Raw genomic sequence first — 26205 nt, forward strand, 5'->3', positions numbered from 1 at the left:
TTCCTTTATTAAGTAATTAAGAAACGTTATGTAAAGTCTAAGAGAGTATTAGGTAATGGACATGCCATATCATTAAATGATAATTCATATTGGTAACAGTAATTTTAATTAGTAGGTTTTTACCAGTACATTGAAATATGCTTCTTCTCATCATTACAAATAATTTATTCATTACATGTAGATCTTCAGATACTTAATACAAGGTGTGACGGACAGCCGGGTCCCATGCCCGGCAGGGACGCCCCTGCTGCTTCTGTTCCAGGGGAGTCGCCATGGGCAGTCCAATACCTCCCCCGGGACGCTTGGTGGCAGCCTCCCTGGCCGACGATGATTCCCCAACCGCCCGCAGGGCTCCATGGGAGATGGAGTCCTCCACAGCTTGGTTGGGGCCCAGCATGGCCGCTAGGGGGAGCTGCCTGGTTCCCACAGCCCGGCTGGACGAGCTTTCAGCCCCACCCGGAGGTGCAATCGGGACCAGGTGGTTAATCACCTGGAATGCTTCCGGGTGGGCTATAAAGGGCCCAGCCACCACCACTCGGCGAGCCAGAGTTGGGAGGAAGAAGGAGACGAAGCTTGCCTGGGAGGAGTGGTGGAGAATTGTGAGTTTGTGCTTTGGGACTGTGTTTGGGACTGTGTTGGGCCTGTGGGACACGGGGAAGGCGTGTGCCCACGGCTGAAGAAAATAAAACCTGTGTGTTGTTGTACACGTTGCCTCTGCGTGGTCTGTGCCGGGTCGGGCGCTATATAGCGCCTTCCACATCTGGCGTAGTCGGCAGGATTCCGGGCCGTCCATTTGGACCGGGACCTGCATAAAAATTGTGTGTAACGGCCCAGCACAACACCTGGGGCACGTAGCTCAGCGCAGGAGCGCCCACCGCACCGCAGTGCCGAGCGCGCTCCGAGGCAGAGAGCGTGCTCTATTGTGAGTACAGCGCTGAGAGCGGCCTTTGGACTGCAGCAGGGCACGCTCCCGACGAGAGCGCCACCGAGGCCGAAGCGCGAGGCACGCGCCTGCACGACTTGCCGGCGGACACGCGCAGCACAGCGCTGAGAGAACGCGCTCGCAGCTGCAAGCAAGCCAGCCAGCGCAGCACAGCACAGAGCAACTGAGGCCGCAAAAAACCACCTACAGGCACGCGCCATGGGGAAAAAAAAGCCGGGCGGACACAGAAGCCAGCCTCCAGACGCCGGCATGCCGCCCGCTCCACGGGTCACAACCGGAGGTAGGTGACGGGCTCAAGAGGGAAGGGCCACGGGAAGGGTTTTCCGCATTTGCGTCAGCCTACCTCCTGGACCCCGAGGGACGAACCACCTGTTGGTGGGCAGATGGCCTCTGTTCGTGGCGTGACGGCGCAGAGAGCGACGGGGAGAGCGAGGCTGGGCTGTGTCTTCCCTTTGGGCCGGCCAGTCAGCCGGAGGAGGAGAACCCGGAGGAGTTTCCCGATGCGGTGACTCAGCTAGAGGAGCAGGAGCTCCTCTCCGAAACAGGTAAAGGGGAGTGTGTCAGCCGCCCGCCGAGGACAGTTCGCAGGCGGGGTGACGGACCTTCTCCCGAGCCTCTCGGACTCCCAAACGGACCTGCGGAGGGTCCGCAGGGTCTTGTTGGCTCGCGGTCGGTGGGAGGAAACAAGGGGACTTCAAGTCCAGCGCCGACCAACGCATTAACTTTTCTTGGGCTGTAGAGGAGTTGAAACATGTTCTCCTTCCTCTGCAGTCCTTAGTTAAGGTTTTTCAGGTCCTGCAGGAGACGAAGGAGGACTTGGACTGGAAGATCGGCGCCCCGATGGCGGCCGTTGTTAAATGGCTGGAGAGACGGGGCGCAACCTCCTGCCTGCAGGACACAGCGTTCAGGTAGGTGAAGCCTGGGCCGTAGAGGAAAGGGGCGGAGCGCAACGGCTGCGGATATGATCAGTGCTGCTTGCCAGGTCGCCCGCCCACTACACAAGACGCCGTGTGGACCGATCACGGTGGCAGAGGAACGTGTGGAGAGGCAGCTGGTGGATGTTGGCTGCCAAACAACCCCGCCCCTCTGCCTGCACCGGTCCGATGTCGTCTAAAGGGGTGCAGGCGGCACAGGGTCTCCCTTCTTCCCATAAGGGGACCCAGACCGTCACTGCACCCCAGAGGAAGAGGAGGACCCGGACAAAGAGGTCGGGGACTCCTGACAAGGTGCAGCGTAAACCCGTCAGTGCGACAGTACGGGAGGGCTACACTGCGGAGGGGCGAACACCTCACAAGCCCTCCCCGGAGTGGGCAAAGGGGCAGGAGTTTCCTGCCTGCTTCCGTTCCCGCAAGGGTCGAGCTGGAGGGGTCGGTTGTGTTATTCCTGTGGTCACGCTGGTCATGTCTGGAGGGTTGTCCAAGGAGGACGTCCGAGTGGCAGGGACGCCGGGCAGCACCCCAGACCTGTTCATTATGTTTTACAGGGCGCAGCCATGAAGCCAAGGATGCCGACTCCCTGTCCTGGAGAGGACCGGCCCTCGCGGGGCAGGCCGATGAGCCCCACAAGCCTCATCTGAGGGTGGGGAAGTGTGACGGACAGCCGGGTCCCATGCCCGGCAGGGACGCCCCTGCTGCTTCTGTTCCGGGGGAGTCGCCATGGGCAGTCCAATACCTCCCCCGGGACGCTTGGTGGCAGCCTCCCTGGCCGACGATGATTCCCCAACCGCCCGCAGGGCTCCATGGGAGATGGAGTCCTCCACAGCTTGGTTGGGGCCCAGCATGGCCGCTAGGGGGAGCTGCCTGCTTCCCACAGCCCGGCTGGACGAGCTTTCAGCCCCACCCGGAGGTGCAATCGGGACCAGGTGGTTAATCACCTGGAATGCTTCCGGGTGGGCTATAAAAGGGCCCAGCCACCACCACTCGGCGAGCCAGAGTTGGGAGGAAGAAGGAGACGAAGCTTGCCTGGGAGGAGTGGTGGAGAATTGTGAGTTTGTGCTTTGGGACTGTGTTTGGGACTGTGTTGGGCCTGTGGGACACGGGGAAGGCGTGTGCCCACGGCTGAAGAAAATAAAACCTGTGTGTTGTTGTACACGTTGCCTCTGCGTGGTCTGTGCCGGGTCGGGCGCTATATAGCGCCTTTCACAAAGGGTAAATCAAAAAGTAAAAGCAATTCAAAATTGCATTGTAATTGCAACAGATAAGAGCAAGGGTAGTCCCAACATGCATAGCACGTTGCTCTGCCATTAGTTTAATTGAAGCCAAGGTCAAATGAACATGGATGCTCTGCTGTGGGGTTGCACCATTGTTGAACAATGCGCCATAGTGAAATTTCCTTGTACAGAGGGAGTGAAAAATGCTGAAATTCACAGAGGGGTGTTGGCTCAGTACTGAAATAAATACAGCATGACTCAACGAAAAGTTTATGACTGGGTAACTAACAAAGCTTGATCTGGTCGACTATCAGCATTGCACATATAAGCCCATATCGACATGATGAATTCCTTCATCAGAGAAGGCTGACAGATTACGTTGTCCGCTGTTGCTGAACATTTGGATATCAACTGTGGATCTATACATACCATAGCGCATGATAACTTCAGGGTACTGTAAAGTTTGCGTAAGAAAGGTATCAAAACAACTTACTAATTTATAGATCAGTAAGCCAACATCCTTCAGTGAATTTCAGTAGGTTTCATGCCCTTTCCCCAAAGAAATCTTTCTATGGCAGGCTATTCAACAATGGTGCAATTTCGTAGCAGACCTTCCATGTTCATTTGACCTTGGCGCTGCACTGTATGTGCTCGAAATATCAATAAGCTAACATAAATGTGTTGTATTGTGTCAGCTTTGATCCATTTTGGTTGCAATGTAATTTTCAAGTTGTCTTCACTTTGTGAAGCCCAGGCACATACAGCTGACCTAACCCCAACACATACAGGCAGGACACATTTTAGTCCACACAGCACACGGTTTATTTATTGTTGCCTTCACAGCACACAAGGCTTACAGAGCACAGCACAGTCCCTTTCGCCGCCAGTTCTTTTGCCTCCACTGCTCCTCAAGAGCTTCGTCCACTTCCTTCCGACTCAGGCCATTAAGTGGTGGTGACTGGCTCCTTTTATAGGACACCCAGAAGGTGTCCAGGTGCCCAACAAGCTTCTTCCGGCAGCTCTTCCGGGTGTGGCAGAAGTGCTGCCAAACAGAGCCTAGCAAACATCCAGACACCCCCTGAAGGTGATCGCCACGGGCGCCAGCAGGGTTGAGCTTCCATGTTTATAACCTGTGTGGCCCCGCTGCAAGCCAAGGGAGCTGCCCTCTGTCAGTTTGGGGGAGAAACGGTCTTGAAAATACTCTCTCCCCCAGTCCTTCCCAGCCAGATAAGGGTGCCGGCTGTCTGCCACAACTTTTTGATTTATCTATACTAATAAAAGGCAAAGCCCTCACTGATTGACTGACTCACTGACTGACTGACTGACTGACTGACTGACTGAGTCACTCATCACTAATTCTCCAACTTCCTACTTAGGTAGAAGGCTGAAATTTGGCAGGCTTATTCCTTACAGCTTACTTACAAAAGTTAAGCAGGTTTCATTTCGAAATTCTACACTTAACGGTCATAACGGTCGATAACGGTCAACAACATCCACCATGTTGAACTTTCTTATTTATGGCCCCATCTTCACGAAATTTGGTAGGCGGCTTCCCTACCAATGTACGTATTTATTTCGGTGGTATGTTGCCACTGTCGGCCGCCATATTGAACTTTTCAACAGTCTTTGTTACTTATGGGCCTATCTTCAAGAAATTTGGTACGCGGGTTCCCAACGCTAACTGAATCCTACTTATGTACATATATACGTCCATAGCCTGCAGCTCGGTCACCATGTGAGGCGTCGTTGGGTCCCCCATTCCAACACCTCCCACGTTGTTGGCTGCCTGCCTATATAAGGCCATCCGTCGCTCCCGTCTCTACATTCCCTTCCTTGCTTCACCACGGGATTCACGTCTCCCTGCTGATAACTACAGCCTTTTTATTTAATCCACAGCTTCTCCGCTGTTTTATTGTTCGTTTATTACGATTATAGTTATTGTTTAGGTATTTTAGACTTACTTTACATTGTTCAGGTACCCATTTCCTTTATCATTCCAATCGTACCCCCATTAACATGTCTATCGAGGTGATCACCATTGATCAAAGAACTGTCACTTACCGAGTGGTTTCCATGCCCAGAGATGGCACCTGCCTTTTCCATTCTCTGTGTTACATATTGCATGGCCATATCAGGCTCACTCTTGAAATCCGCAGGAACATTGTGTCTTATGTATTGAATGACTGGGACATGTTCAAGGTGTGGACTGATGACGGTACAGGAGATAATTAGACTACACAGGAGCACTATAAGAGTGAAATGCTTAAGCCCTTCACCTATGGCAGGGGTCCTCAATCACGGTCCTGGAGAGCCGCAGTGGCTGCAGATTTTTGCTCCAACCCAGTTGCTAAATAAAAAGCACTTATTGCTAAAGTAACACTTCTGCTTCACTTTAGTGATTTTGAGCCCTTATTGCTTAATTTTGTCTTAAACAGCTATTTTAATTGCTCCTTATTATCAATAACATGCAAATGACAAGAGAGAGCAGCATTTCTCCATTTAGCTTATTTACATTTACACCTGTGTGTATTTATCTGCACTATTGGGTTTAATTAAATACTTGGAAGAAAAATGAAGAGAAAAAAGTGAAGGACTGAGAATTACTCGTCCATTTTAGCCTTCAAATCATTTGCATGATAGAAAGGGAAAGAAAATCTAGGATATGAGAATGACCTGACATAGCAGAGTTAATTTAATTTCATAGCTTGTTAGTGCTTTATTGGCAAGAATTGGTTTCTAATTAAGCAACCAGGTCAGAACAAAAACCTGCAGCCACTGCGGCTCTCCAGGACTGGGATTGAGGACCCCTGACCTATGGTTCTGCACGTGAGTGGTTCGGTTCTCGCTTTCAAGTGTACCAAAATGACCAAATATTTTACAACTTTCGACAACCGCCAGTGCCTCTTAAACATCTTAGATTCACAGGTGACGATTTGAGTAGTGGACACTTTGATGTTTATGAATGTTTAAACCGGTTTTATGCTTACAACGCTTGACAGATGCTGAATGTCTCTTCAACACAAGTCCTACAAATACTGTCGTAATTGAAACAAACCATGAAACTCAAACCGATTATGACAGCAGCAATCCAAGCTGTGAGGTTTGAAACAAGATTACTGTTCACATGGCCAACTGTACGTTGCTTGCTCAAGAGTAAGCTCAGCACACAGCTTGGTCATATTACAAGCAGAGGGCCGAACTCACAATGTGGTATACAAAGAGATCCTTAACAAATAATTATTGGTATATTTTCCCCCAGTTTAAAAAGGTTTAATTTTCTTCTTAATAAAAATTTTAAGGCAGTACTTCGCCGCTGCGAAGCGCTGGATATTTTGCTAGTATATATATATATATATATATATATATATATATATATATAAAGACTCAAACCGATTATGACAGCAGCAATCCAAGCTATGAGAAAACACTAAAAAGGAGGTGTTTCAGATGTTGCAGTACATTTTCTGATGCAGCTAGACAAAAGCAACTTCGTGACGCTGCCACCAAATACTTGCAGAAAAATCCACAAGTTAATAGACACACTGTCGCTAAATACTCACAGGCAAATCCACAACTTAATAGAGACACTGCCGCTAAATACTCGCATAGCGATTTGGGTAGTGAACACTTCGATGAATGAAACCTGTTATCTTTACAAAGGTTGACAAACACGGAATGTAACTTGAACACAACACATCCTCCAAATACGAACCTGATTGAAAGAAATAATGATAATCAAATCCTTGATGACAGCAACACTCAGTAACACTCACAAAATAATTACATTGACAATCACGTTACGTTATTTTTAAAATGTTTCCCTTTTTTTTCATAACTTGTTTATCACACGACTTCTCCGCTGCGAAGCGCAGGTATTTTGCTATCTTTGTATAAAGTTGAAACTACTTACCAATTGTAAAAGTATCTTAATGAAAGTTATCATGAAGTGTCTCTGAATAGATATCTAGTATAAGGACCTCACATCTTCACAAGGCTGCAGAAATCCCAGGCTGGCTACAGTCTGAGCACAGCATTCCCATTCTCCCCATGTCTATGTGCAGTTTTCCTTCTCGGATTTTCCTTTCAGATTGTAAAAATCCTGCAGATTAGGATAATTATTGGCCCCATATGACTGGGTTTGTTTGGAAAATGTGTATAATCATTTCAGATGTTTAACACAGAATTCATATGACACAGCATATGGCAGCAAAAATGAATACCTAAATGTATTTCTTTGGTAGAAGAAAGATTATTTTCCACTGTTAACATATCAACTGCCTCCAGTATCAGATGGTTTAAGTAAATAAGTCAGTAGGCTAGAATCCACTTTTTCAGTTCACTTCATTCTGCTAGACAAATGTGAATATAAACCTCTCAAATACTCTACCATTTTACATAGTAGAAGAATTTACAAATAAATGTCATGCTGCATTTTAGAGTTAATGTTATGCTTACTTCCTGCTTCTGTTTAGTTATTTCTGGGTTGTAGTTATTCCTCTTTTAGCTTTGACTAAGTAATCTTACTAATTACACTTTTTCCTGTTAGATTAGTCTTGATGTGGTGGTTATTCATAAAAGCTGGCAACGTTTGACATTTTACAGAATGTAATGAAAATTACACCTCATTGAATATATTTTAAGAATTTTTGTGTGAACTAGTAAGCGACCCAAGGTATATTTATCTTAGCCCACAATTAAAACCGAATGCTGCAAAGCATAAATGGAGAACAACGAAGCTACACGTTTGCCAGTGTATATGCGCATGTATTAAACCAAACAAGAAAGCTCTCTTCAATGTCCACTGTGCTCCTTATTTACAGGTAAATATGAGATGAGACACAAAAATAACCGGACTGGGCTTGGGGCTTTCCTGGAAAACAGTCTGGAGGTCGGCCGGAGGTGAATCAGAGAAATGCAGTATTTCCCCTCCTACACGCCCTCTCAAACCGCCGACCAGCTAGGCATATCCTGTGGATAGCCCAGTCAGTATTTGCACAACAATCGCTACACGAGTTGCCGCGACAATGTCGGGTGAAAAAAATCAAACAGTGAATCAACATCAAATTTCTTATGATTTTTCTCTTTTTCCATATAGCAGTGTTTGACTGACAAAAACATTCTTGTTCTCGATCATCCTCCCTATTAACCCAATTTAGCTCCCTGTGATTTTTACTTGTTCCCGAAAATCATAAGTGACCTGAAGGGAATACATTTTACTTCAATGGATTAAGTGAAGACAAAAATGGCAAGCCTGTTGAAGAGCCTCAAGCATTAAGACTTCCAGCACTGTTTCAATCAATGGAAGATATGTATGGAGTGATGTAGAGATCAGGAGGGAGAGTATATAGAAGGTGGCAATGTTTATTCATTGATGAATTACAGCATGCTATATATATTTTTTACCAATCCGGTTATTTTTGTGTCTCACCTTGTATATTTACAATCCTCATATTTCACTTAGAGCAGTAGCTATTGTAACTAACAGAAAACTAAATTCTCTGAAACATATCAATCTAATATTAATAATAATGAATTTATGGATTCATTTCAAGATAGCATAAGACTGCTGGTAGTATTGTGTTACTGGATCTCAACATGTTCACTACTTGAGTATACACTTTAGTAAATATGGATTGATTAGAGAATAGGATATTTACGATTTATTTAGAAAGATAAACCAACCACCAAGTCCCTCTTAACCAATTCCAAATGAACTTTTGAAAAACACACCTGAAGTAGCTGAACAGCCTCCTAACCTTACTTTATTCCTTGTTACTTAGTATTGCCTAATCTTATTTTTGTTTCATATAACCTTTTCTTTCTTCATCTTGTAAAAGCACTTTGAGCTACCCCATGTATATGAAAATGTGCTACCTAAATAAATGTTGTTGCTGTTGAGCCATCTTCCTTTAAAGAGGCCTCTGTTAAATGAATTAGGTTTAAATCTGAATGTTCCTAAGAACTGCATAATAACTTTTAATTGATCCTTTCTTCTATTTTAGAGAAAATGATTATATAACTCACTTCGTATCTTAAAAAAACAATCCTTTGATGAGAGTTTTTGATCTTAATTTACAGCACAAAAGCAGCTTTGATTCTTGTGGTATAAGGTATTTGAATATCTCCTTGTGAGGAAATACTGCGGCCATTATGTTTGAATACTTAATATCAGCCTTTGACACTGTTGAGCCTGCTATTCAGTTATACTGCTGAGGCCTAAGTCAAGTCAACAGATTCCACAGAGTGACACAGTCAGAGATAGAAATTGAAAAAAGTGACAGAAAGAGGAAATATTGATAATCATGACCATGGTATTATTTTTAAGTTGCTTTTGCTATAATTATTGCCCACTGATTCATTTTTTCAAACCTGCCTTTTCCTTGACAGGGTCACTGATCTATTTTTTTGCAACCTAGACAGGCCATTACATAGTCAGTATGAACTGGGTGCAAAGGAGTGACTACACAGTACCTATAAGCCTCTTATAACGGACTTTGATGAATCCGTATTGCGATCTTTCCTCCCCACACCATTGCCAACTCATAAATAAGCCACTTCATTGTCTATCTTATATATAAACATCTATGCACAGAAGTGTGTGTGTCTGTTTGTCCGGCCTGGAAGTGCGCGGCTACAGCATGAAGCTCAAAGAGTTAGAAAGGCGGCCCCAAGTTAACAAGTTGGAAGAAGAAAGAAGGACGAGGCTACAGCATGAAGCTGAAAGAAAGCGACTCCGTCTCCAAAGTGAAACCGCCAAGGAAAGACAAACAAGAGAGAAACTCGCTTAGCCGCTGATAGACAAGTGGGGCGACCACGTCCGCAAAACAATAACAATTGACTCTGCACTATAATATACTATAGCTAGTATATTATAAAGGATATGGGGCACTCTTGAGCAATCTTTGAACCTAGAATAAATTCCAAGGAGCCTACTATAACAAAAAGGGTATTATTAACATAAATAAGAACAGAAAAAGAAAACAAGCACAAAATGAACAAACAGAAGACCAAAAAACTTTGTGGCCTGCTGGGTCTAAGCAGTATAAGACATGCAGTCCTGTCTGTCCTGGTGGGGTGCCTTGTGCACTTGCCCACCTATATTAATCTTAGTGAGTTTTGCTGAAGCTTTACAATGCACTGGTAAGGCCTTATCTGGAGTACTGTGTACAGTTTTGTTCTACGGGTTACAAAAAGGACCAGAGAAGAGCGACTAGGCTCAATCCAGTGAGGACTTTTGATTCTGTTTTTTTTGTTGATTCATTCAATAAACTGGTATTTGGTAATTCTAATTTACCTCTAATTTGTTTGTATCTATCTCCCCATTCTGTTTTGTAGTTTCTTCATTAATTTGTCATTAAATCCTCCTTTCTTAGTTGTTTGCATCTTAAAGATTTTGGATTTGGATGTGTTTTTAGGATAGGCTTTAGGAAACAATTCATCATCATTTAGCTCATTTTAATGATTTTTTCCTCCTTTATATAGTAGGCTGATATTATAACAAATTTATATTTAAGGGAGTTTCTTAAAATATATGTATACAAAATGTAAGCAATATGAGAGGATAAAGCGCGTTATAATCTTACTTGGTATTGAATTATCTGTTGTAAAGGACGGTGTGAATGGGCAAGCATCTAGCAGAGCATCACTTTACCTGGATGGGAGGCCAACCTGCAGGATGCACAAGAAGAAATGCAGGATATTCCCTGCCTTAGCCATAAAGTTGTCAGAAGATGCCAGTTTGGAACTGGGTACACTGGCGTTCCGGCATGATTGGATCGAAGAATAATACTCGGTAAGTGTTACATGCACCCCTGACACGTTAGGTGGCAGCAACCCTGGGCAGTGCTACCAGTATGGACACTCACAAGGCATACTGGGAACTGTAGCCCCATTGGACAGCCTTGTTGGGCTCAGGAGGTGCCGCCAGAGGGTGGTGTGAGGATATGTGGGACTGCTTAACTATATATATAATGCCCTAGCACTGGAAGTTCTCCCGGGTCTAAGATAAAGGAAGTGGCTCAACCTTATCAAGGCAAGTTGGAGTCGGGAGAGGAGCTGGACAACACTCACCAAGGAGGAGTGGAGGTATAGGAAAGAGAAAGAGAGGGGAGAAGAGAGCATGGTAACACAATGCCCCCTTCTGCCAAGAAAGGTATGCCACTGTGTCTTTTTTTTATGTATATGCAGAAAGGATCATTTTGGTAGACATGATCCATTGCACCAAACCATTAACTCAGTTCTGTACATTCAAAACATGTTGCAGAAGGAGAGTTTTATCTCACAAAATGCTACTGAAATTTTCCTTTAACCTGGCAACACATGACCACAGAGATGTTTAACAACACAGAATGCAATCATACAATCCACCCTATAACCCAGATTTTGGTCCCTTTGACTACTAAATGTTGGAACCCACAAAGATGTCATTAACGGGAGTAATGACATGTTTATTAGAGAGGTGGCAGTGAGTGCAGGATTCAATCCGAATCAGTGTCAAGTTCAGGCGTCTGGTGATCACCTTCCTGGCTGTACCACTCCATGACGAGAGGTGGCACTGGCACTAATTGTTTCCTGTCACGCTTTAATGGCACCTAACCCCACCCATAGTGCCCAGAGGAGGCCCTGCCCCTCCCAGTAAAGGCTCCATACAATCCAAGAAGGAAGCCTCCCATTTTGGACCAGGTTCTCAGCAAGGACAGACGCCCTCCTCCTTAAACCACCTCTGCATTCCTGAAAGGAAATCCTTCTGTTCAGTGACTATAACCATCTTTTGCATTGTGCCACTGTGCACTTCTTTCTTTTGTTCATTTATTTATTAAATGGGTTGCCTGGTTGGCACTCCAGTTCTCACTGCCAAGTTTTAATGGTCTGTCACCCCAGCCATAGTGGTCTTGGTTCTTGCTGGTGCAATGCTATCGAAGCTAAAGGAGATTGTGCAGAAAAATGACAAATGCAAGAAATACATCCAGTTACCCTGTGAATATGGTAAAAAAAAAACCTGCAATAAATTACTATTACTATATTTTACACAAACTAATCGATAATCCATAGTTACAGTATATTTCTTCGTTAGCAGAAATGCCAAGTTTTGTTCAAATACATTTAAAAGATATTAATGTTAAGTCATATAGATACCTCATTACAGCTATTTTCAAATAAGGCAATTAAACTCAAACTTCACTGCACCGTCCACAACTTTTCCAAGCATTGTTGCCAAATTTTCGAGTGAGATTTTTGATGGTTTACCAAATTACCACAGCCCCAGGCTCACGTAGACTCTTTCAGTGATACCTTTATATGTTCTCAGTCTGCCTTCTTGTCAACAGTAAGAATTGCTGTCTTCACCACAAGCTTTAGCCTAAGTGACAGCACACACAAGTGTTTATTTTAAGCAACACGTAGCATTTTGAGGAGGAACTTTGATTTCCATTCTTAACAGATTGCCTTTTGTGCACACTGGTCTGGTGTATCCCAATGTAGGCTGACAATTCAAATCTGCCCTAGCTACATTTCATAAAATGTCTTAAGCATTCCAGAGCAACCATCATCTAAGGAGGAAAGACACAGAAGCACAGAAAATCTAAATCATTTTAAAACACCAACAGGCATAATAGTAACAATAGCATGTGACCAAATAAATCAAGAATTAGGAACGCTTCCAAAGCCTATGTGACATTTTTGAATTTTTCATCTTTTAGTTAATACAGGTAATGTTATTATTTTCCCCTGCTCCTTGGGTAGGACTGTCTGTGATGCTGATACCTCCACTGGACACGTAGACTACATGGATTTTCAAGGCTGTGCCACGATAATTCCATTCAAACGCGTTCAACTACAAATCCAGCAAGCCAGACATTCCATTTAAATATCTGCCAGTATGACTCATTCAAAGAGGCAGGCCTGGCGTCTTTACTGGCAGAACCACCAGACAGAAAGAAGAACTGAAGCCATTCAGCAGAGTTAGCTTCCTCATTGCTGACTGGGATTTAGCATTCATAATGTTCACCTGACTCCTCTCCTAACTTTATTTTTTAGGTATGAGCAGAGTGTTACCCAGCTTTGCCTGGGTGTTAAAAATGAAAAAAGTAAATTATATACTGCCAAACTTTATTACTCTTAAAAGGACTGCATTAGATAGATAGATAGATAGATAGATAGATAGATAGATAGATAGATAGATAGATAGATAGATAGATAGATAGATAGATAGATAGATAGATAGATAGATAGGAGGCCCCATAGTGTTTCTTAACACATTTCTGCTGAATTACTAATTGACTGAAAGTCCTCAGTATTGGTTTGTCATAGAGTGGATGTGCAGCATTGTTCATAATGGCACTCAGTTTTGTCTTAATTCTTGCTAGGGTTTCCAGTATTTATCCCATAGATGAGTCCGCCCTTTCAATTAGCTTGTTATTTGGTGGGCCTCTCTTGAAGTGATGTTACCAGCTGTGGTCACTAGGGTGTGTAGCGGCACCCCCAAACATAAACACAATTGCACAACACCAAATAGTTTGTTAATAAGTAAATGCCTCTTAACAAGCTTCTCTTCATAATACACAGTAGAGTCCACAGTTTCTCTTCCCTGTGTATTTCCCTCCTCCGTCTACTCTTTTCCATTAGCCGTGTCCACCTCCTCTAGACTACAACTCCCTGGGCTCTTTTTTAACTCTGGATTGGATGTACTTTCTGAGCTTAATCTATTGCCTCCTTGAAGCACTTCTGGACCAGGCAGGAGCCCAAATGTCCTTGTGCCGTCAGTATTGAACAGCTCCCCCCGACGGCCCCTATAGTACCTGGCAGGGCAGACACCTGGAACCACAACTCCCATGCTGCCCTGTGGGCTCCTATACTGGGGCTCACCAAATGGGATACTGCCACTAATTCTGCCCATAGCATGGCAGTCACCCCGATGTTCCTAAGAAATACCCAAGCCCAACTAAACAGTCCTTCTGTGTTTTCTGGGATGCCAACCTCAGTGTAGCTGCTGCCACAGCATCTTTCTGTATCCATATCCTGGCACAGCAGGGGAATATCATCAATCCCTAGCTGACCCCTCAGGTAAGGGAGAAGGATCCATCCCGGCAGGGACTCTGACTGCTCCCTCACACAGCCAAGTCAACCCCAGCATAGGAAATTACACTGGTCATCACAGTACCTATATATTATATATATGTATATTTGTAGCTGAAAATACACAAATGAATCGCATATCTTAAAGTAGTTTTCGATTCCTACCAGAAATCATCATCAGAGGCAAATGATTAGATTTACAGGAACTCAAGGCAATATACAGCAAATAATGAGGGAGGATACGTGGATGTGGGTTGATGAGGTGGTGTTCAGAGGGTGTTGGTCATAACGTCTATTTATTATTAGCACGTTGTTCTTTTCAAGCCTGCAAATGCTGGGTTCATGTCCAATTGTCTCTTAATAGCATTTACATTGGATAGCTGCTCTTCAGCCAGTTCTCTGCCACTTTTATTATTATTATTATTGCCACGCTTATTTTAACTTCACCTGTTTGTTGTCTGGTAAAAATCTTGTAATCGATATTTAACCCACTTCCTATTGTCCAAATGACTTGAAATTTTGCACACTTACTCACTTCCAATGACAATACAGGAATCAATAAGTCAGTTTCACTAATTGATCAATTAATCCATGTTAATTAAGAAATGAAATTTTCATATGAAGAATAGTTAAAGATTTCACCAAAAGATGGTGCTAGTAACAGATAGATATATTAAAGGAAGTGTTAAAATATTGGTTACAAAATTATACTAAAACAAACCCAAGACTAAATTATTATTGAAAATATATATATATATATATATATATATAAACTTTTTAAACACCACACTAATATTAAATTAAAAAGTGTACTTAAAAGTAAAAAATAAGTCTCTCATACATCACTCGTAAAAAAAACAAAAGCGCGGGCGCTTTCAGCAATCAACATTCAAAAAACACTTCTTAATATTTTAGCAAAAGCGCCCACCTTTTATTTTACGAGTGATGTATGAGAGACTTATTTTTTACTTTTTAATACACTTTTTAACTTCATATAAGCGTGGTTTTTAAAAAGTACTTTAATAAAAAGTGCTTTTTCCCTCTTTTGCAAATTGAAATAAATAACTCTGGTGACAATCCACTCAGCTCAGCCTGGGGCTACGACAAAAATATTGGATTTCTTAAATTGAAAGACAAGAGTGCCAACATCACACCATGACCATGACCAGCAGGACACTGTTTCTGTGTAAAAAGAGCACTGTAGTCTTTCATACAACATGTTATTTTTAAAAATTAAGCTCTCTTTCTCAGATTTGTTCAAGAATAATTAGTGTTGTAATTTTAAAGAGGGAAAAAATGATTGTGTTTAGACTAAATACAATTGGTGATTCCAGTTCATTAAGACATTTGAGTCTGCTACAGAGTTACAACCATTCACTCCTACACCGAGCTGCCATTGCTGCCTCTAATGGGAGGTAAAGACGAAAGTTAAATGTCAAAAGCCTGACTTATGGTGAGAAGTACCTGTGGTCCAAATTTCAAGTCTGTGGCTTAAAAACCAAAGCTAAGTAGAAAGAACAAACACAAAGAGATTATCCAGCAGACAACTAATTTACACAGAGTGCAGTATATTAAAGTGCCACAGTGGCCCAGTGTTTAGTGGTGTAGCTTCATGGATCCAGTGCCCTGGCTTTGCCTCCTGCACCAGGTGATTACTGGATGAAATCTGCATGTTTTTCTGATGTCTGTGTGGGTTTTTTATGGGGTATTCTGATTTTCAGTCCCATATCCTAAAAGTCATGCAGGTTAGTTTGACTGTGGACACTGAACTGGCTCCAGTTTTCAATTTCGGCTTTTATATATAATAATTTAAAATCGGTGGTACTATTTGGTGCAATGAGTGAAACACCAGAGGAACCAGCCAATGCTGGTAGAGTGGATGAAAATTGATGGTACCTCCATCCACAAAGTGGTGGCATCCATGCCAGAAAGAATTGCAGCTGTTCTTTAGTCTCACAGAGTTACACACTATTAGGTAAGGTTTAGACAGGGTTGACTCATTTTTTGTCCAGTATTTACAGTATATTCAGAATGATTTTCAGTCAAGAGTACAGTTGATGTGTGTGCCCTGTGCATTGGGCTGGCAGCCTGCCTTGTGCTTAGTGCTGCCAAGATAAAGTCCAGCCCCCTTCATCCCTGAACTAGACTAAGTGAGTTTGTGAACATCTGCATGCATGAACTTAGCGATTCTCATTAATTGATAAAGTAAAAGCAAAATGCCGGAGACTGTAAGGGTCAAGAGGTTAATGCATCTCCGAGGCCGTCACCGAGAGCAATTATAGAACTGGTTAGTCTTGATAGACCTAAAGCTTTTATCGTGTTAAAGATGAGTGAACAGATGTTTGGGTGTAACCAGTCAGTCTGGAAGAGTAGAGAATCCACAGGGGGAGGTGGTAACCACTGATTTTTACTTTCTCCTATACAAAGTATTGAGAAAGTATAGTAATCATGAAATCTTGACGTTTTAGACCTCCCTGAGTCCGAAAATACAGTTTTTTTTTTTAATTTTGTCTGTGTGTGTGTGTCTGTGTGTAAACACAATAACTCAAAAACGCAACTAAATAGATGGATAAAATTTGGCATGTGGTTGTTGCATCAAAATTGTAGATCTGTATTAACTTTTGGCCCAAATCCTTCACCTGGACGTGGTACTTTACCTGAACACATACTCAATTTTTTTTTTCATTCATGCAGCTGCAGAGTCCGATTTATTTAACTTTACTTTTATAATAATTGTTCAATATATTATTAATTTGATTTAATGTATTGTTGATGGTTCTTTAATGTACATAATATAAAAATATTGTCATTGTCTTGTGGTTTACTCCTCAAATATCCATCCCCATATCTGAGTATACAAGAAAGTCTATGGGAGACCACTGCCGATTTTTAGAAGAGTTGAACTTCTTAAACTGTCTCTGGAAGGGATGAACCTTCTGACCCGTAATAGATGCATTAAGCTCCCATTTCAGTGTTACAGCTGGTGGTGCCCTCCGGAAGTTGAACTTCACAATGTGCATCAAAGTGAAAGTTACCTCATGCCACATACTGACACATTTAGTTTCATGTCACTTAGGCCACAATGCACCTTCTTCTAAAATTCTTGAAGTCCTCGTAAACTGCATTAGTCACACAGCATTTTGGCAATTAGAAATAAACGCTTTAACAATTTAGAGATGTTTCTGTTCCAAAAACCTGCCACACCTATAAAGCAACAGGCCAGATCAGCTGTGATTTTCTGTCCTACTTGACTTGCCAATTCTGCAATTACATTAAAGCATAAAGGGTTGCCAGCATGGCCCCCTGACCATGACAGGGCCTATTAGGTACCATTCTGAAAAAGTGAAACCTGCTATGGCAGTCCGCTTCATGCCAGTGTGGACAATTAATGGCTGGCAGGGCCTTGTAAGCCTTCGAAGTTTAGAGGGTGTCCCTGAAAGGAAAGCTCTTGGAATACACATAAGGGCATTTGACCCTTCATTGTCATTTTCCCTTGACATTCTCTGCCACTGAATTCAAAAAAGTACAATTTTGGTTATTTTTTTTAATTTGAAAAGATTCATATGGGTGCAACAGTTCCTTAAAGTGTGTGGGAAAGTGGCCATTCCAGCCTTAATGACTGCAGTTTCAGGAACTTGTCAACTTGAGGATGTCAGATTACATAACTAAAAATCAAAAGGGATGGCAAATTACAGCACTTTGTACTGATTTCAAAAATAATGCGAGTTTACTGCACATTGATGGCTAATTATCATGCTTGTTGACAGTGCTGGGGCCTGTATAAGGCTTTACAGGAATGGCACCTTTTTATTTTTCAGTTCTATTGTAATATAACTAATATGAGAAGAGACAGGCCTCTCTTCGGTTTGCACAGTCCAATAAACACCAGCATTTTTTCTCATCTTATGGCCACATTATATGCGTTATTCTTTCAGATAAGCACTCATTGGTCACCAGTTCTCGCACGCACACCGTATTGCCCATACGACTTTTTGATTTATTGGGGTGAGTCACAAATTAGTTGGGTCAAATCGTATAACTCTGCGAATCACTAAGATTATGTAAATGAAGTCTGCGACTGAAAATCTTTGGAAACGTCATGCAATGTGACAGGGTATTTAAGCAACCAATCCTGTCCCACCCCACTGGTTTAACAGACATAACGGCAGGTGTTTTTAGCAAATGTCCATGTCAGGTTTGCTGTTCAACATTGTTGAAGCTGACCTTACTGTAACCACCCAGAAGGTCCAGAGCTGACTGAAACCACACTTAAATTAGAGCAGTGTAGACCTCTATACACCTTGTGGGTGCGCATTTGTTTTTTTTCCCCAGCTTTAACTTACAAGTTTGTCCACTGAAGGGGTCTCACATAAGCATAAAGCTACTTAGGTTAGGATTGTGATGAGTGAGGTTCATGGCATTGCATATTTTAAATAAATAATCATAAGTCCTGGAGCGTGTAGGCTCCAGGCAGGTGCAGGTGAACATCAGAACGTACACACACAACCCCGAAGTTGATTGGGGTGCTTGGCTGATCATGCATTCAGTCAAACAATTCATTCACACCTCGGAGCAGGCCATGGACAGAATTATACAGCATCTCCCTGTTATAAAGGTGCACGGTGAAATCAGGAGAAGGAACAATGCAAAGAGAATGATATAAGACAGTCGGGAGGACAGTTGAATGTGAACAGACAGGTGGAAGCCAGACAACGACAGTGGCAGAGACTGGGTGAATGGGCCCTGTGAGCGGAACAAAGTGAATGGCACTCTGTGGGGTGTCCCTGCTGAACAGTGTAGGAGTGGGGGCATGGAATGAACCTCCCAGGGATCCAGGTAGTGCCATGCTTGAGTATGGGATGATGGAGGTCTGGGTGTGTGCATCACAAAGGATGCTGGTTGAGGCAGATGGGATGGAAGTCAGGAGAAGTGGGTGAAGCTGTCAGCGTCTCTGGCAGTTGGAAGACCCATTACGGTGAGATGGGGAGACGTGGCATGAAAAACGTGCTGGGTTGGCTGAGGAAAGATTTAATATCTGGGTTTGTTTTATCCGGATTTGAACGATTGTTTCATTTCCACTAGATTTTGACAGATAATTTTTTTATTGAAGATGCACTGCACATTAGGACACTGAAGCCCTGAACCACTTTGCACCTACCCTTGCTGACTGAATATGTCCTCATTTGCCCGGCTCATGCTCGGTCTATTACTATAAACGGTCCTGGGTTCAAGCTGTCAAGGACTGTGGAGCTAACCCGGACAATCATAAGAAGAATTAACAATAGAAAGTAAAACACACAATAAACAATTTATCCATCAATCATATAAAAAAAAAAACCTCAGAAACAGTAACAGATCAAATTATACATAAGAAAGGCACTAAATAAAGGCATTATATAAACATAGATAGAAACTTTATTAATCCCACATAAAACTGCAGGATTACAGCTGCAGGCAAAAAAAAAAGGTGCAAGCATACAGAACATGTAACAAGAATTATGAGAATCTTAAGTATGCTAACAAGGCACAAATACACACCTAAAATGAGTTATATATAAATAAATTAGCAAAATGTAGGTATTTACTACTTGTGAAGTGTTCAGAATTACACTTACGCAGTACAGGAGGTCCATGGCCCAGCATATTGCACATGGCGTCAATGTCTAATAAGATGTCTGCTAGACCAGCTCAGTACCATTCAGCACACACCCATCCTCCGGGTGACTCATTATAGACCCTCATGGCCAAGAGTAGAAATGAGCACACATTAGCACTCCCTGGAGCAATGCAGAAATCTCAGTCTGTTACTACAGTACATGCACTCCGCTGTTCAGGAAAAACCTCATGCAAGGGGTGAGAGTTGTTGCCCAGGATAGTCATCATCTTCCCGAGTGACCTCTGCTCAACCACATCCTCCAGCCGGATTCCAAAGAGTAAAGTAGCCTCAGTAATCAGTTTATCACCTGCACTAATGCTATTTCCCTGGAATACTACATATATCTATGCAAAAAATATGACTAATAATAAAAAGAAGAATGCAAAAATACAAACTTCAATAAAGAAGATTACATAAATACCAACAACACAAGGGACCAGCCAAACAAGGGCACCTCCACAGTGGTGTTAACACAGCAACTAACATCCATCCATTAATCGACCCGCTATATCCTAACTACTGAGTCACCGGGGTCCACTGGAGCGTATCCCATCCAACACAGAGCTTAAGACAAGAAACAAACCCCGGGCAGGGCGCCAGCCCACCTCAGGGCACACACACACCAAGCACACACTAGGGATAATTTAGAATCGCTAATGCACCTAACCTGCAAGTCTTTGGACTGTGGGAGGAAACCGGAGTACCCGGAGGAAACGCAACTAACATGGCCTAAATAATTCTAAATCTTTGAAACACAGAAGACAGTTGTCACTCCATCTCAGGAACACAGCTCTCCTTGAAAAGTACATGAATTTCAAGTGCTCAAAGAGTTACACACTCATGCCTTGTGGCCGACTCTACCGTGTACACCCACCCATTTCAAGCCTTAAATGGACCTAACCCAAGTTTGATCATCAAACATTGAGTGAGGTAAATCAGTTGGGCAAATTCCAGCCTTACTTAGTAAAAACAAATATATATATATATATATATATGACCAGCATGCACCTTTTCCCCATCACACAAAGACACTGAAGTTCTCATTTATTGTTAAGCATGTCGGCATATCGCTTCCCAACACCATGTGAGGTGCCCCTCTGTGGAGTTGGAATGCTTTCCCTTTGGTGTCGTGACCAATGTGTGCCTTTAGGTTAACTGGTATGAGTGGCTGTGGGAGGGCGCCATGCAATGGAGTGTTGGAGAGGCCATGTCAAGTGGGTTTAGCAAACCAGCATTCACAAATAGGCATAAATTAAATGCAAACAGAGTGAGGTTAACACGCCTAGTTCTGCGTCTGAGAAAATGTGCTCTCTGTTTTATTCCTCTGTAATGTAATCCAGCTTCAATACTGCACTTCTCTGTGACCCACCTCTGGGCAAACATTTGCTGTCTATTGAGCACAAAAAAACAAAGTCACATTATTACACACTCGGGAGAGAGAAGAATGATGCTTAAAACAGCTGCAATTGCTACTTTTGAATTAAACAGCATCCATCTTGCCCACACAAGATAATGTTATAGTCTGAACTCTCTGTGGGATTAAAACAAATAGCTTGCTACAACCTTTTCCACAAATAACCCTAAACTACCGTACCTTGAGAAGAGACGTATAACAGCAGAAGCACCTTCCACTAGAGATTCACTAGTGCATCTTCTGAAGCTATTTGTTATTAATACAGAAGCTTTAAAAGGCAGCACTGAGCACCAGGCAGAAACCAACTATGGGGAAAAGGCCAGACTATCATTGAGGTCACTCAAGTCAGGCTAAACGTACAGTTACCAATTACTCTGCTATGTAAGATTTTAGGTTATGTGAGAAAACTGGACAAACCAGAGAAAACCCAGTTGGTTACGAGGCACAGCAGGTGACACCTACAGAAGGGCCCTAAATCTTGGAGTTCTGAGGTTAAATACCTTCCATAATCATAACATCATCATAAACTATTCATCTGTCCATTTTTCACTTTATGGGATTGTTCAGAGCTAGCAGCATTATTGTGAAGAGCCAAATCCATGTGAGATGCTAGTCCTTATGCAAACTGCTTTACACACCTACACATTTTGGATTTTGCAGTCATCGCCAAGTCTTTGGACTATTATAGAATACTGGCATACCCACATGGACACAAGGTAAGGTCAACAGTGCACAGACAATTCCTAGGCCAGGACTTAATCTCAAATTCATGAAGCTATGACAGAACAGAGAGCTGCCCACTGTACCATCTGTAAGTACTCTTTGGATTTATCTTTATATGGAGTCTTCATCATCAACACTATCATAAACCATCTACTGGTCCATGCTATTTCTGAACTCCATTTACTAAACATGCTTAAGCCAAGTTTTAGGTACCTGGAACTACTTGATCTAATGCAGATTCACAGAGAACACTACCACTGACCACTTATTCAATCTATTGTACTGTCTGTGCAAGTTACATCATATAAAAAATTTCAAATGCGGTATTGCAGTACATACATAAATTTAATTTACTGGTCACCAGTTGTACAACAGATGCCAGCCAAAGCATTAAGGCACAGTCTGCCTGCGAGGGCTTCCCTGATATGCCATGCACCTTTAATGCTCTCCAGCATAGCTGGTGGCATCCTCCTTTTCCTAACTAGGACATCACATCATTTTGTTATACTGGCTAATTTTTAACACAAGGCTCCATGTCAATAGGCCCCTTGTTTGTAGTGGACACCTTTTTAGCTTGCTATTTTAAAGTGTTAGCTGTTAGCTTGAAAATGAGTGGAGTTAAATCTACTATTATAGTCTGTTCCATGTACTCATTTATACGGTTAAAAATCCAACACATGAATATTGTTTATTCTAGTATTGCGGATGTCTGCTCATCCAGGCATTATGAGACCCATTTCACCCAGTTTAAAGTGGTGGAGGCGAGGCATAGAAGCAAGCCTGGACTGGATGGCAGTCCATCACAGAGCACGGCCACATTGGCACACACTGAACTCACTTAAGAGTTGCCATCCAACCTAAGATATTGGGAATGAAGAAGAAAAAGCCACACAGACAAGTCACTGGGCAATAAGACAGAGGCGTTTACTTCTGCTTTACAAATAAAAAGAAAATGCCAAAACCTGTAATGCAATGTATACCTACTTATAGGCATTAATACGTTTTTTGTCATGTTTTAGGGCACCTGATGATTTTCATGTAAATACAGTAAACAACATTATATGTAAATTTGTTAGTACACTGGGTTTCTAGTAAAAAGACAAGAAAAATTACACCTTTTATTGGCTAACTAAAAAGATTAAAATATGCAGGCTTTTCGAAGCAATTACATCAAGATCACACCTTGCCTGAAGAAGGGGCCTGAGTTGACTTGAAAGCTTATATATTGTAATCTTTTTCGTTAGCCAATAAAAGGTGTCATTTTGCTTGACTTCTCACTACATTCATAATGGCTAACACGGTACAACAACCTAGTACTAGCAGAAAGACAGCAACAATTCATTTGTTACGGTTTTGTATCTGACCTTGGCATATCCCATCGGGAGTGTCCCACTTACTTTTTGTTTGAAATTCAAAGCCGATGGTCTTGTCAGATCACACAGCCACAGGATATTAAATACAATAAACAGTCAAGCAACCCAGAGCCTGTATAAATGTTGTCCTTATTATAAGCTTTCCAGGAAAAAAAGTGCAGGGACTCACCTGAAATCCTGAATTGTTTGTATTCTGCGCTCAGTCAGTAAAGCCACACTGTTCAGCAATATCCAGAAAGACAAGAGAGCAGTGGCAGGTGCTCACCTACCACTCGCACGTAAGCTGCTGAAGAGATAAGACTTGCCCAGAACTTGCTCTGCCACAAAGTTGTGTTGTGTGTAAGGAAGGCCAAACCCTGTTCTTCAGAGGGTGGAGACAGTGACACACCATGCACAGAAAATCTGCATGGATCCGCCTTGATTGTCTTTCCCTGGGTGATTCAGAATTCTTTACATTCTACTGAAAATGTCATCGTGGTGAATACCACTTTCATCGCCAGTGTTTCAAACACGTAATCGCTGTGTCCGGGTGTTGTAACCGCAGCCTCCCTTGCTGTGAAAGTTCTGACAAGAAGCCATGAATGAGCTGTGAAAAGAGCCTCTTGAACCAAGTCATCACTGGAAATGCTGCTTTCTGCTGCACACTCGATGGAGGTTGAAACAGTAGTTGTACTGCATTGTCAATGGTAAAATTTGATGTCTTCGTGACATTCACTAGAATTCTAATGCTCTGTTAATCTGAAATCATGGAGGCGCTTATGAATAAATTATCTATAATAAGAAAAACTTAGCAGCTACCTTGCATAAAGTGAACTGCAAAAGTTACTAAGATGGGAATTTGTGTGATGAGTTGGTCAGAAGAAGTGCAGCTCCTATACAAGTCCAAATATCCGGGTTCAGTCCTCACTCTGGGGTTTGTCAATGTGTCAGAACACTCATTTTCTGGCCCTTCTAAAGATGTGTGTGTGTGTGTGTGTGTGTGTATTGGGATATTTCATGGCTCTAGACTGGTCTTGGCAGCAGGACAAACTACAACTCAAGGAATGATTCCCTGATCTGTACTCACTTAGTACTGACAGTAAATGAAAAGGTAGGTTTACAAAATAATGAACAGAAAGGGAATCTGATACATGGCCCCCGAAGCCCCTATGTCATTTAGTTATTATTCCATATAGGGTCAAAAGTCAGGGATGTGAAACAGCTAAGGACAGCAACACTACATGACTTCTCCTACAATTTTCAGTGGTAGTCTTTGTTCACATTTTTACAGATAAACTATAAAAACACGAGACTAATGATCTTGTTGAAATGTGTCTCTTGTGCTGCTGGTGATCCAATACATTAAATCAAACTTTATAAAATGTAAATATAGTTTATCGTGGTGATAAGAGAGTGAGGGCATGTTGTATATGTGTCAACATGAAATTAAGAATGGAACTCTTATGGTGGACCACAGAGGTCCTTACCCAGCTAGGACAAATTTGGCACAGAAGGACCAGGAGAGAGGGCTTATTCTGAATACTGTCTCCCTCAGACTGATAGAGGGCATTCCCCTTGGCTTACAGCAGGGTCACGGGTTTGGAGCATGGAAGTTCAACCCTGCTGGGGACTGTTGATGTTTACTGGGCCCTGTTTGGCAGCACTTCCACCACACCAGCCAGTGCTGCTCAGAGATGGTTATTGGACACCTGGGGTCCTTCCAGTTGTCCTATAAAAGGGGCCAGTTGCCTCTAATCAATGGCCAGAGTCGGGACGAAGAAGGACAAAGCGTGTAAGAAGGACTGGAGGTGAAGGGACTGTGATATACTTGGTGTTGTGAACATTGTTCTTGTGGGGAACGAACAAAGCAATTCTCCAGCTGTAAAATAAAAATTGCTGTGTGGTGAAACTTGTGTCCTACCTCTCTGTGTCAGTTTAGAATAGCTGTACACACCCTGGGTTTCACACTCTACTTTACACATGTTATGCTGCTACTACTGATCTTACAAAAATCACAGAGTAGAGAGCCGTAGTGCATGTCTAATACCATTAGTTGTGTGGTGTGACACCGCAAAAAGATTCAGTTATGGTCTTCTACAACTCTATACGATAAAATCAAACTAGCAATTGTATTGTCAGAAGCTGCAAGTTGTAGAGGTGTGTACCTGTTTTTGCGAAAGTCAGCAGCAAATGAACTCTCAAATGGAACCTCAATACCCAGAAAACCCACAAACAGTGAGAAACATTGGCAACTGCAAGGAAAGTCAGGCAGCAAGTGAATGGGACCATGTTAGTGGAGGAGAGGCTTGTCAAATGTTGGAGCCAACAAAGATGTCTGCTCAATGTTTTCTTTGTTGGACTGTGACAGAGTAGAGAAGGAAGAAGGAGGCAGTGAAATTTCAGCTTATTCCCTCATGCTGCCAAAATGAAGTGACCTTGTGTTACTGTGGTGGAGCCATATTAGATTTGAAACTGTGTGACAAATGCCACCCAAGAAGAGAAACCTGCCACATTGTCTACATCTAACAAAGTTGGGGTAAAAGGCCTGAAAGAAGGCCAACACACTTATAATTCATTCTTGGTCCTTCCCGCCCTTAACAAGAAATCCCTTGATAGTATGCAAATGATTAATATTTGGATTGTTGTAATAAAACTGTTAACGGATAATGCAGGACAAGTACACCCCAAAATTCAGAACTACTAGGAAATTAAAAAAAAAATACAGGGTCTTCATCATACAGGAACTCATAGGTTCCTGAAAACAAAGTTTCTGTGGTGGAAAAATGTCTTATCATTAGCAGGTGATGGTACAAGTACTGCAGTGATAGAAGGCTGGCTGAATTTAGGAGGGAGCTTAGGTGTCAACGTCTTTGTTCTTTCTTCATAAACTTTCAA

General features: G+C 42.6%; 1 protein-coding gene across 3 annotated transcripts in view; it reads right to left on the bottom strand.

Annotated features, from left to right (window-relative positions):
• Window positions 1-23643, bottom strand: part of znf185 (zinc finger protein 185 with LIM domain) — a 103196-nt gene extending 79553 nt beyond the window's left edge. For all 3 annotated transcript variants that reach the window (XM_039765824.1, XM_039765823.1, XM_039765822.1), the window contains exon 1: window positions 23501-23643. The gene's annotated coding sequence lies outside the window, so the exon portion shown is untranslated. The remainder of the gene's footprint in view (window positions 1-23500) is intronic.
• Window positions 23644-26205: the final 2562 nt, after the last annotated feature.

This window comes from Polypterus senegalus, chromosome 10, assembly GCF_016835505.1.
Source record: "Polypterus senegalus isolate Bchr_013 chromosome 10, ASM1683550v1, whole genome shotgun sequence".
Lineage (NCBI taxonomy): Eukaryota > Metazoa > Chordata > Cladistia > Polypteriformes > Polypteridae > Polypterus > Polypterus senegalus.